The sequence below is a fragment of the Condylura cristata genome, unplaced genomic scaffold (genome assembly GCF_000260355.1).
Source record: "Condylura cristata isolate star-nosed mole 26May11 unplaced genomic scaffold, ConCri1.0 scaffold00003, whole genome shotgun sequence".
NCBI lineage: Eukaryota > Metazoa > Chordata > Mammalia > Eulipotyphla > Talpidae > Condylura > Condylura cristata.
Window position 1 is genome coordinate 37120291 of NW_004567104.1, and position 12419 is coordinate 37132709.

At 33.5% G+C, this 12419-nt stretch overlaps 1 protein-coding gene across 1 annotated transcript in view; it reads left to right on the forward strand.

Annotated features, from left to right (window-relative positions):
• Positions 1-12419, forward strand: part of LSAMP (limbic system-associated membrane protein) — a 699268-nt gene that overhangs the window by 94211 nt on the left and 592638 nt on the right. The gene's annotated exons all lie outside the window — the stretch shown is intronic.

The window sequence follows — 12419 nt, forward strand, 5'->3', positions numbered from 1 at the left end:
CTTCTTAGTGCTGTGCTTTAACCCGCTGCGCCACCAGGGAGGGCCCAATATTTTAAATCTTTTATAAAGAAGAGCAAGATTAAAAAAAAAGTAAGTTTGTTATCATTAGCCATTGAACTTATTTATAAAATGTTATAGGATACATTGTCTATCACAATAGAGTACTTTGAAAAGAAGTTGAAATTCCTTGATAAGTAACTCAAAAATTGCTTGATAAATTCAAATTAAGGAGACACTATTTGTAATTGCTGCAAAAACAGTTGAATAACCACGAGAGAATGGGATAGTTTATAACTACTAATGAATAGATGGTATTGATATTAACGTGTATCAAAAAGAAAGCTTTATAGTATTACATAAAGAAACATTTGTCATCAGTTTTTTATCCACTCAGATTCACCAAATTATCAAAGTTGAAGTACCTTCTGAGTTAACCAGCTGAGTACCTGAGATTTGACTGGTTATGGGGTTTTAGCTGTGGACTGATTGGTCTCTTTGTTATTTGTTTATGAAATAAAAGAACCTTCCTCCCTAACTCCCAAACTGTATTAACAGGGATATCATCACAGGGACTCTGATCAAGTCTACCCATGGCTCCTGGTGGGCCCATGGAAAAACTTTCACATAGCAGCAAAGAGACATGTTACCTCAATACTCCAAGATGTTGAGGAAGTCCTTGTGGCGCAGTGGGCTCATACCTACTGTACACAAAAGGAAATATAACTAGGTGGAGCTACTTGTAGAAAGGTAACGTATTTCATTTTTTTTTTATTTTTTAGACACAACTTTTCTTCAGTTTTATTTTTCCCATTTTCATACCTTTTTATTGAAAACATTTTCCCCATGTTATTTTTTCCCCTTTAAATTTATTTATCCATTTTCTTGCATTGTTGTTCATTTTTATACAACAATTGGTTTCTCCCCTCAGGCGTAGTCCTTCCTGGTAGTTCTCCCAAGACTATATCACCTATGAACCATCCCCATATTCTCTGTGCTCTTCTCTCCCCAGTTTTGACCCCTCACCTTATCTTTATCTTGCATATGCCTCAGCTGTATGGTCAGTGTGCAAGTTTTGTCTTTCTCTTCAATTCTTTTTGTGGTTTCTATATGTTCCTTATATAAGTGAAAACATTGGTATTTATCTTTTTCCTTCTGGCTTATTTCCTTTAGCATAATGTCTTCCAGCTCCATGCATGTTGCCACAAATATACTGTATGAGTTTGTTTTTTTCATCTCTGAGAAATATTACAGAATTATGTATATGTAACACAATGTTTTAATACATTCATCTACGTTGGACATTTGTGTTGTTTCCATAGCTTGGCTATTGTAAAGTGTGTTGGAATATTCATAGGAGTGTTGGCTTCCTTTTGAATTTGTGTCTATGTGGCCTTTGTGTAGAATCCTAGAAGTGGGATTGCTGGATCGATGGTTGATCCATTATTAGTGTTCTGAAGATCTTCATATAATTTCCCATTGTGACTGAATTAGTTTAAATTCCCACTAGAAGTTTAAGAGGTTTCTTTCCTTCCAAATCCTCACTAGCATTTGTTTCTTTTCTTTTTCTTTTTTCTTTTTTTAATTTTAACATGTGCCATTCTTACTAAAGCAAAATGGTATCTCATCATGATTTTGATTTTGATTTCCCTAATAATTAGGGATGATGAACATTATCACTAATGTTCAAACATGACTGTTTGACTTTTCTTGTTGAGTTGTGTAAGCTCTTTGTAGAGCCTCACTATCAGTCCATTATCAGTTGTATATCATGCACATATTTTCCCTCATTGAGTTGGATATCTCTTTATTTTGATTATTGTCTCTTTTACTGCACAGAAATTTTGATTTGCTATAGGTCCAGCTGTGCATCTTCTCCTTTGCTTCTGGTAATGCATCCTTAAAGATGGTTCTGAGACTTAAGTCATGGAATATTTGACTATGTTCTTTTCTACATATTTTATTGTATCAGTTCTTGCATTTAAAGCTTTTATACTTTTTTTAGTTGATTTTTGAGTATAGTATGAGATAGTAATCTATTTCATGCTTTTACATATGGCATTCCAGTTTCTGAACACAATTTATTGAAGAGACTTTCTTTGTTCAGATATATGTATTACTTGTTTTTGTCAAAAATTAGGATGACATTATATGTGTGGTTTCAATTCAGGCCTTCAATTTCATTCTTTTGGTCTCTGGGTATTTTTTTTTTACCCTAATACCATGCTGTTTTAATTATAATGACTTTGTAACAAGCATTGTTTGAAGTCTGGGTGTGTAATACCTTCACTCTCCCCCCTGGAAAGGGAATTTTAGATTAAATGTCTTAGCTCTTATTGAAGATACTTCCAGTTCTATAGTTCACTGATGAGTACATTATGTAAATTCAGCGAATGGAGAAGACTTCCACCAATACTGGTTTTAAATTTAAAAGTTCTTCATTCATTTTAATAAAGCAATCTACTATCATTTTTGAGGTTCACAATCTTTGACCTTATACAATATCTGATAAAAAACTATTATGTTAGAAATGCATGTATTTTAGTTTATAATTTTGTTGACTATTATAAACAAATTTATCATTAAGAGTTAAGAAATTCAGAAAAGAATTCAAATATTTTTAGACAATAGTATTTATGATTGTTTTTACTTACTAAATTTTTTCAAAGTTAAATAACAATTTCATAATCCTGGGTTACTTAAAAGAGCTTTGGATGACCTGTAAAACAAAATATTGTCATATTATTCTTATGTAAAACAAATGCCTCAAAAGTTATTTATTAACTATGATAAAGAGTAAAGTTTGTTTTATGCAAAAGAGTAAATAATATGTGATACTGTTATTAAAATGACATCTGCTATTATTTGACTTTGTAAGGGGAAGACACTGGACAAATGTATTCACTACCTGTTTTGTAGAAAAGATTTATTAGACTACAGCTATGTTCATTCATTTTCATATTGTCCCATGGCTAACTATATGCTCCCACAACACAGCTGAATAGTTAGAACAGAGAGTAAAAATAAAAATATATTTACTTTATAAACTTCTGTCAAAAAAGTTTCCCTAACAAAGCCTTAAGCTGTGAGTCAATGAGAAGAGAGTTTCTTTATATCTCCAGAGTTTTCTGGTCAGAATATCCACCTCAAAAATATTATTAAATTTCTTAGACAGAGGAATCTGAAGTCCTTATCAAACATTCAAAGATTATGATATATGTATTCTCTCTTGAATTCTAGATTATTATGCAGAGTCAATTTGTATATCTTAGAAAAAAGATTTTTCAATGTTTTATTTTCATTTCCATAAGGATATGTCATTTATCTGTAGTTGTTTTTTCCATCACTTTTTCCATTTCTGTCATACCATTTAAATAAACTCTTCATGCTGTGTGTGTGTGTATGAACTGTCCATTTCACCAAAAAAAAAAAAAATACAATCTTCCAGTTAATTTTTAATGCATTGGTCACATTGAAAACTGTTCTTATTTTTAATCCTTAGTAGAACATTTAAATAAGATAGCATTCAAGTTTTGTCTGTCATTCCAGTATATTATCATCTTCTATTTTGTTCATCTATTCAATTCACAGTCACATTCTTCAACCATGTCATACTTGGTCTTCTCAGATAAAGTGATGTTTATCCTCTGCATTCTTAATCCTCAGTAGAAGACATAACACAGTAAACCCAAGTGTATGAGAAAACTGTTCTACTATAATTAGGAAAATTCTAATGTAATTAAAAAAATTATCTTAATTTGTCTCTGGAGCTTTGAATGTTATTATTATTAATTTAATTTCTCTGATGGAAAGAGATCTAAATCAAGGTATAAAATTGGTCACTTAAATAATATCAAAAATCGTTAATATCAAGCTAGTTCTACTGGATCTGTCACTCAATAAGCAGACACTAACAATAAGCTAAGGAACAAAGTAGACTGATAGGGAACAATCACCTTCATTAAGGAAATTTTGGTCTTTTGGTTATATAGGAAATAAGGTAAATTACCTATAGCAATAATTAGGGGGATAGACTTACAGATATCCCAAATAAAGGACTATAAACTTCTTGAAGGCATGCAGTTAATATATCAATTTCTTATGATTTCCGTAGCAGTGAAGTACATTTACTTCACAGTAAGAACACAGTAAATACTGAAAGTTGACCAGTGAAAATCCTGAAAGATGTTAAATGTTTCTTGGTATCTGAAAACAAAAATATGGTTATTTCAAGTAACTATTGTAGAACAGTCAATTGTTTATTTTTCCCCACATTGTGTTTTTCTTGCAATTTTAATTATAATATCAACTGAATAATCATGGAGTTTTCCAATATTTACAGAAAAAATATTTAGAAAAGTTGACTGATATTATTATTGTACTTTCTTAGAGAAGAGTATAACTTTTGTAGGTAAAATCAATTACAGAGCAAGGAAAACCATAACACAAAGGATAAGAATATAACATGTTTTAGATCGTAATAAGCATCTACGAAGGAGTGGAAAGATATAGGCCTATTTGTCCACAAGTCTAACATATTCAGCTACAATGCCAAATAAGTTATTCAGTATGCCAGATAAACAACAAAATGAGAAATAAATGACATACTAGTAAGGAACTGTTTTAGCAACTGTCATGGAAACATTCATTTTAAGGCACTTGCTCTCTTACTTGCTTCCTAATTTTTACAATAATTTTACAATAGAGAACTGAACAGATTTTTGTTTTTTGTAGAATCAACCATTCCACTTAGTCTACTTCCAACTTTCTTTTTTTAAGATTTAATTATTATGCATGATTGGAGTATAACCCAGAGGTGCGGGGAGTGAGAGGATTCACCATAGACAGAATAAGGAGCGGACCGAGCTAATTGAGTGAAATAAATTGCTGAGAAGAGCAGTGGGTGGGTCAGGAGAGGTCTGCCATGCCATGTGTGTCACTCCTGCCACCTCCTCACCCCTCCCAGGCCAGGAATCAAAAGCATGCTGAGTAACTGTGTTTTAACCTGTTGCACCACCAGCGAGGGTCCTGCTTCCAACTTCCAATTAAATTCATAATCACTATAGTTGTTAGATACCACATCTTAGACACAACTTGACACCACAAAATTCCATTCATTAATTCAACATATGTCTGTGAAATATATATCATACATTTTATAAGTATTACATATGAGAAATGAACAAACCTCAAGTAAATTGTAAACCTGTTAAAGAAGTACAACAAATACACAATTGTTGCATAAGACAATGTGGTAAATATTATTCAATGTTACTATCAATAGATTTTAATAGAACTGAATAACAGAGTATGTCTAGCAGTAGAGATAAAAGGAGTCCTGAAGGAGACAATGTTTAAATTGTATTTTCAAGAGTATATATACAAATTTAATAGAGATATGGGGAAGTGAAGTTGTACCAGGCAAAATGAATGGAATAAGCAAGGTCATGGCTTTGGGGAATGTGAAGGTATATTAATAGAAGAGATGCTATTAGGAAAATGAACCAAAAGTGAATATGTATTAAGTCAGATTATGTTAGAAAAAGTGAACAGATGATTTAAGAGGTAAAACTGAGAAAATTGTAAGATTAGGGCCAATTTAGGGAGAACGTTGAATAGCCGTCTTATGTGTTCGGTCTTCCAGAGGTACAATGGGAAATTTGTAGCAAGGAATTTTATTTCCTGAGATAACTTGGCAATATTTGGTGGGAGAGACAATAAAGGTAGCAGATGTGTGATGCAGAATTCTGGCCTGGGATAATAAAATATTAAGTGAAGAACAGAGCTAGTAATATCAAACCAACATAGTAGAGTGACTGTTAATGAAGAAAAAAAATAATCAAAAAGGATACTCAAAAGATTGGCTTAAGTAAGAGACACTAATAACCCTCATCTATTTTATATTCTCATAAATGTGCTGCATGTGTAAGGAGTGGTAGAGAAATATGACCTAAGAGCCAATGGGATAAGAATGAATTTATTCAAACATGGTAGGGAATTTATAATTTGCTAAGTAATATTTTGCTGAACAGAAATAATCATTTTTCTGATTTTGAAAATACTTTTTGATAAATATTTATTTATCAATTGAATTTGATAGCGCTGTGTATAAATATGTATTCTATATAATATATACATCACATGTAAACATATACAACTACACATATACAATTTTTTAGTAGTCTCTGATAAATTTTCCTGTATTCCTTAAGTTAGTGTTTTAGTCAGTTTGGGATTCTAGTACATTCTGGGTGACTTGTAATGACAGAAATTTATCTCTTACAGTTATAGTGGTTGGGAATCAAAAATCAGTGTGCTAAGTTGGTTGGGTTCTGCTGAGAGCCCTTTTCTCAGCTTCAGAATCATATCCTTTCATTATGAGGGCTCGACCTTCATGACCCAGTTACCTCTCGAAGGTCCTGCCTCCAAATGTTGTCACATTGGAAATTAAGAGGTCAACATGAGAATTTGGAGTGTGGGGTAAAGAGACCACAAACATTTAGTCCATCACAGTGTTGAAGAAAAGTATTTGTTTTCTGTAGCCAGCATTTTTAATATGTTTAGTTAAAATCTAGTATCTATTGCATATAATGCTTCATTAATATCTAGTATCTGTTGCATATAATAATAGTGATGATTTGATTATCAATTAAAATGAGTGGTGATTGAAAGTGTATACTTCTATATTTGTTCCTGAAGTGTCAGATTTCATTAAATACTTCTGACAGCCCTGATTGTTTGCCATACATTAGTTTATCAATGGCATAGACACAGTTGAGTGTCTCTACTCATTGCAGACTTTACATGGTGAACGGCTCTCTGGTGCCTTTCTCTCTTTGCCCCATCTTAAATACAATTAGTTCAGAAGCAGCACCTTTTGTTTTTTAATATTTATTTTTACTTTATTTATGCATATAAGAACTGAGGTGTAGAAGTGGAGGGGGGTGATGAGAAGATTCACCAGAGATAGTGTGGGAAGCAGAACAGATGGACCTACTAAAATATTCTGCTGAGGGGAGCAGTAGATAAGACAGGAGAGGTCTGCTGTACCTGATGTGGGCCAGCTCAATGGCAGGGGTTTGAACTCATGCTGTAGTGGTGATAATGCTAAGACTTAGTCCCTCGGCCATCAGGGTGGCCCCAGGCAGCGGATTTTTCTGCATAAAACACAGAAAAAGTGTCAGTCCAACATTGCCAAGGTTTTAATTGCAAAAATGGGGACTTTTATTTTTTTCCCTTGGGTCCTTGCCTTGAGCTGTATCTTCCATATACCCCAGAACTCTCTATTCTATCAACTGTCCTTAAGATGGCTTTTAGTTATCTTCAATAAATTTGAGAAATTTTCAGAAAATTTCTGATTCTTTTTATACTCTCTGTTAGATTAAATGTCCCCTCTTCCCATGAATATTACATGTGACTTTGAAGGCTCCCCCAGTGCTCCTTATATATCCTAAACAGTGTATAGAAAAGTAAAGTTTTCCTAACATTTAGCTGCATAACTGTTAGGCTTTATCTAAATAGAATGAATAGAAAAATATATTTTAAATAAAAACAGCATATAAGGGTAATGAGTGGCTCAAAAATACAAAGATTTCATATCTGAATGATTAGCTAAAAATATACTCAATTTAGTTTGGTTTAGGAAGTTGTTAATTTCATTATCGCAAATATCATAGGAAGTGCTGTAGTGTATGCACAGTTGACTCAGATACTCAAACGTTCACCCCAAGAATAATTTAGATTAAAAACAAGGAGGGCCCTCATTTGTGGCACAGTAGGTTAAAGCACAGCACTATGAAGCTATCACAGCCACTGCAGCACGAGTTTGATCCCTAGCTAGGGAGCTGATCCACATGGTTTGGCAGACTATTCTTGACTCTCCCACTGCTCCCCTCAACAGTGTATTTCAGTAGATCTGTCCTGCTCCATACTCTGTCTCTGGGAAATCCTCTCATCCCCACATCTCTGGCCTGTATTCCAGTCTGGATGCATCAATATAAATCTTAAAAAAAAAAAAATTAAGGAGGTTTGTCTTCCACCTCTCTTAAAATGTATGTTACATTCTTATCTACATGCAGATTGCACTTCATTCCAGGTTGGGTGGAATATGCTACTCTTTATCTAGCTTTGATCTTATGACTTTTATTTCCCTAACACCAAACTATTTCTCTCCAATGCTTCTCTATCTTTGGAAACCTTGATTTATTGCTCTCTATTTTCACTTGTTTGATTTACCTGCTGGTGAGATTGTTCCAAACTAGTAGCCAAGGATATTTACATCTGCTTCATCTATTAGAGCCATGTGGACTTTGTGATGGATCAGTTTCCTTTCTTGATGATAAGTCTGCTCCCCATCACTATCCTACATTCCTACCTGCATTTTCTTCCCATTACCAAGTCATTTCCAATATAGGAATTTCACTTTTAAGAGCCTGATACTGAGGACACTCATTTAAGAGCCTGATAATGAGTGCCCCCTGCCCTCTGGGTGCTTATAGTCTTGTGGGAAAAATCTTTGTATATTTACAGTTATTGATTTTCATATAACTGTTTTAGTGTTCAGTGTATGTGACCCTTATGCCTGTGTTCATTTGCAAAACTGACATGAAATGACCAATATTTTGTGTCTGGTCATTTTGTTTTTTCTTGGTTCAAATAATTAGGTCCTAATAATTTTCTCAGTTCCTGCTGCTGAGTCTGTCTTTTACTATCTCCAATATTATAGAGTCTACCATCAAATTACCACATAAGTACAGTATCAAAATTATTTTATACCTAGGCTTGAGACCACAAGAAGCAATGAGAGTCATTTTTTGTTTTTCTTGGAAAGAAGAGAAGATACATAGAAAGGAGAATCATAGAATTACTGATCAAACTTTAATATAATTATAGTTTAAAATAAATACTGGTCACATTTCTAGGGGAAGACAAAAATGGCATCCTATGAAATTGAACCAAAGGCATTTTAATTCTACTTTAGTAAGTCCTTCACTCATTGCCTATCAAAGTATCTGTAAATATATGAAAAAATATTTTTTCATCTGACATTTCCAACTCAGAGGTGAGAGTCCTTTGTCCTATACTTTCAAGGACTGCTTTTATTTTCTATTTTAATCACAATATTATATTTCCATTCCATATTTATGCTGAGAGGCCATAAAGCACCAACACCTTTTATGCAAATCAAATAAAAATGTACAAGGTTTTTGGCTTTTTTTTTTTTTCAAAAGTTAACTCACATGTATTCCCTGCTGCAAATAGCACACATAGAGATGCTTGAAATGCAACTTTTCAAGCATAGTTCTTTGACCTTGGCCTCTGACCTCATGGACATCTTTGTTCTTTTCGAAGGCAGTGGCAAATGGTCTCTCTTGTTATCAAACAATATATAACCACAAGGCAGCATTCTCTCAGAGTACAGAATTGCTATTACATTTTGGTACCTACATATTGAGGATTTGTTATGTTTTTAGTTACATTTAAGGATCAACACAAACATTTTTGTTGTTCCATTTTATGGTTGATATCTTATTGAATTTCACAGACATTCTTAGTATTCAGATAAACTTTAGTACAAGCATTTTATTACTATTTTATGTTTTTTTTCATTGGATTGAACATTCTGTAGTCAAGCATCCATCTCCTTTCCTGCCCATAACTAATGTTTCTCTATGTTCTACTTTCAATCCCAATGCTTAGATAATAACTCTTAGATAGTTTCCCCAGGGGATATACTATAAAGCATTGTGGTTAAGAGCATATATCTAGGAGATAGAAAGATTGGATTAGAATTCATCATTGCTTGCTACAAAACATGTAATCCTAATCATGCTGTTTAACCTATTCATTTCCTTTCTTGACAAAATTACCTTTTATGTTTATCAGTTGCATTAAATAAGTCAATGTTTGTAGAATCCAACTTATTACAGAGTTTGGTTCCTGTTAGGTGCTCAAATGTAATAACTGTTCTACTATACATCGCAAAAAGTATAAAATTCCCAAAATAGGCTCCCCACCACCCTTCTTTCTACCAGAAATATTGCCTTTTAAAAAATCTTCGCTTGAAAGACTGCTTCTAGAAAGGCATGGAATATATTACGACATCACCCATCTAGAGTGCTTTAATTTGTTAGATAGCTGATTTTACCTCAATTTTAAAAATGGTCACAAATTAATGACAAAAAGCAGAGAATATATTGATAAAAAGATGAGTTTAAAGGACATAAAAAGTCTGGAACACTATGTGAAGATGGAAGGAAATAGGACTTAACAGGCACTGTAGCAATTGGCTCATGAAAACTCAGCAAGCAAGGGTGACTGAGGACTTGCTTTCCTTTGTTTTCCACTCCCTCTGCTTCTCCTGAAATTCAAATGGCATCGCTCACTTGAAAAGTATTCTCATAGAAAACACAGGAGACCTAGTATTTCTAAATACAACAACATTTTACATTTACTTAGTATGTTGACAATAATAATCACTTTAAAGTTTAATGAAAACTATAAAATATATACCTCATGTTGACATTCACAGATATTATCATTTTTATTATATAGATAAGTAAAGTTCAAATAATTACTTGCCAAATTTCCAGAAGGAGTAAAATTTGGACAACCAAAGCCCTAAACTAAAAATACTTAAAACTAATTCTGATTCACTCTGTTCCTGCAGTACAACCCAGGCCTCAGAAGTCTATAACTGTAAAAAGTTGATGGCATAATTTTTTCCTTGCAGGTTTTTTATGAAGCCATGCACATGAAAGTATAAGATTGTGTATGGCATTATGTAGTACAGAGCATGACATATTGTGCTTGTTCAACAAATGCTGGTTTCCATCTGTCTGATGCTAAATTCCATATTTTTCCTAGTACCCCATGAGATATATCATTTATATTTCTAAGTTGAGGAAAAAATGCTGGTTCTCTTGCATTCTCACCTAGATCCTCGACACTCTCTTTGGCCTTTCATCTATCCATCCATAGACTCACTCATTTATTCATTAACTTGCTGTTTCTTAGATTCCATGTCATTTTCCTTTCTTCAGCAGTTTTTTAGTCAGGATACTTAGTTTTGACACCAGAAATCTGACTGTGGAATTGAGACTACACAATGGTAAATGAAGAGGGGAGCGCAGAGTGGGGGAGGGACACAATAGACTCTGGTGGAGGACTGTGGGTGCCTGGGGGAGGGTATGTTATGGTGACATGCATTGCTGAGGCGTGATCCTATGCCTCTGGATCACAACACACAGTATATTAAACTAGTGTTATCTCGGTTTTTCTTAAAAACAAGTATACAAGTATTCTGATTTTCAGTCTTCAGCTTCTAGTCATAACCACAATGGTTGGCTGCTACTACATACTCTCTTCATAAAGCCAGCACTTCTTGAAAATATCAGAATAGTTACCCAACAACAGATAATATGCATTTCTATACATAAATATATCACTGAATGAGGTAATGGTCACTCCAACCTAAAATACACACCTACATTTCAATAGTTTCATATAATAGACATGCCTAGATAGGTATTCAGAGGAACAGAAAATTTTTACTCCAAATGGTCATTAAGGGAACAGGTTCCCTCCATGTTATCTCACCATCATAGAGAGACATAAATATCCACACTGAAAAAATAGTAAAAGCAATCATGGCGAAGGCACCATATTTTATAATAGTCGTGACCCACATCACATTTGCTCATGTCTATTAGGCAGACTCCTTCCTCCTGACATCCCTCATGCAGGCCAAGCACCAATGTGCAATACTGTTCCTGGAAGGGAGAACCTCTACTGCCCCTATGGACAGTAAGTTGCCCCACCATGTATAAAAGTAAAACTATATTTCAAACTTATTTGTGTTTACTCTTAAACAATCACTTGCTAGTCAATTGATATTTATCTTATTTTGCTGGAAATTCTTCAAGGAATAGTAATTTAAATTCTGCCTTTTCCAAATGGGTTACATACTGTTTGGAAGTGTCGGTGGCATTAGTTCTAGAAGGGAGGGGGTTGATCTTAATGTAATTTTAAATAACAGACCTGATTTAGTGCAATGCCAGCAAAGTATTCAATTAAAATCACATTATTAAAATAAAACTTAATGTTCTATTGCTGAACTGTCTGGCTGAATGCACCAATTAAACGTGTTCTGATCTCCCCCACCTCTCTCCAATCTCTGGGAAATAGAAGAGACAGACACATGAACATATAAACACATACAGAACTTACTAACTAAATATATCAAGGATAAATTTGAACTTTGTTACTCAAATACTGTGATAATCACAATTGGAATTTGATACATGCAATATAACACAAAATATTTTAAAATGCATATGGCTTCTATTAAAACAAGCATAGCTCCTACCACCTTGCACTTCAAACTTGAAACAACTATATTTAACCTCGATTTCCTTATCTTC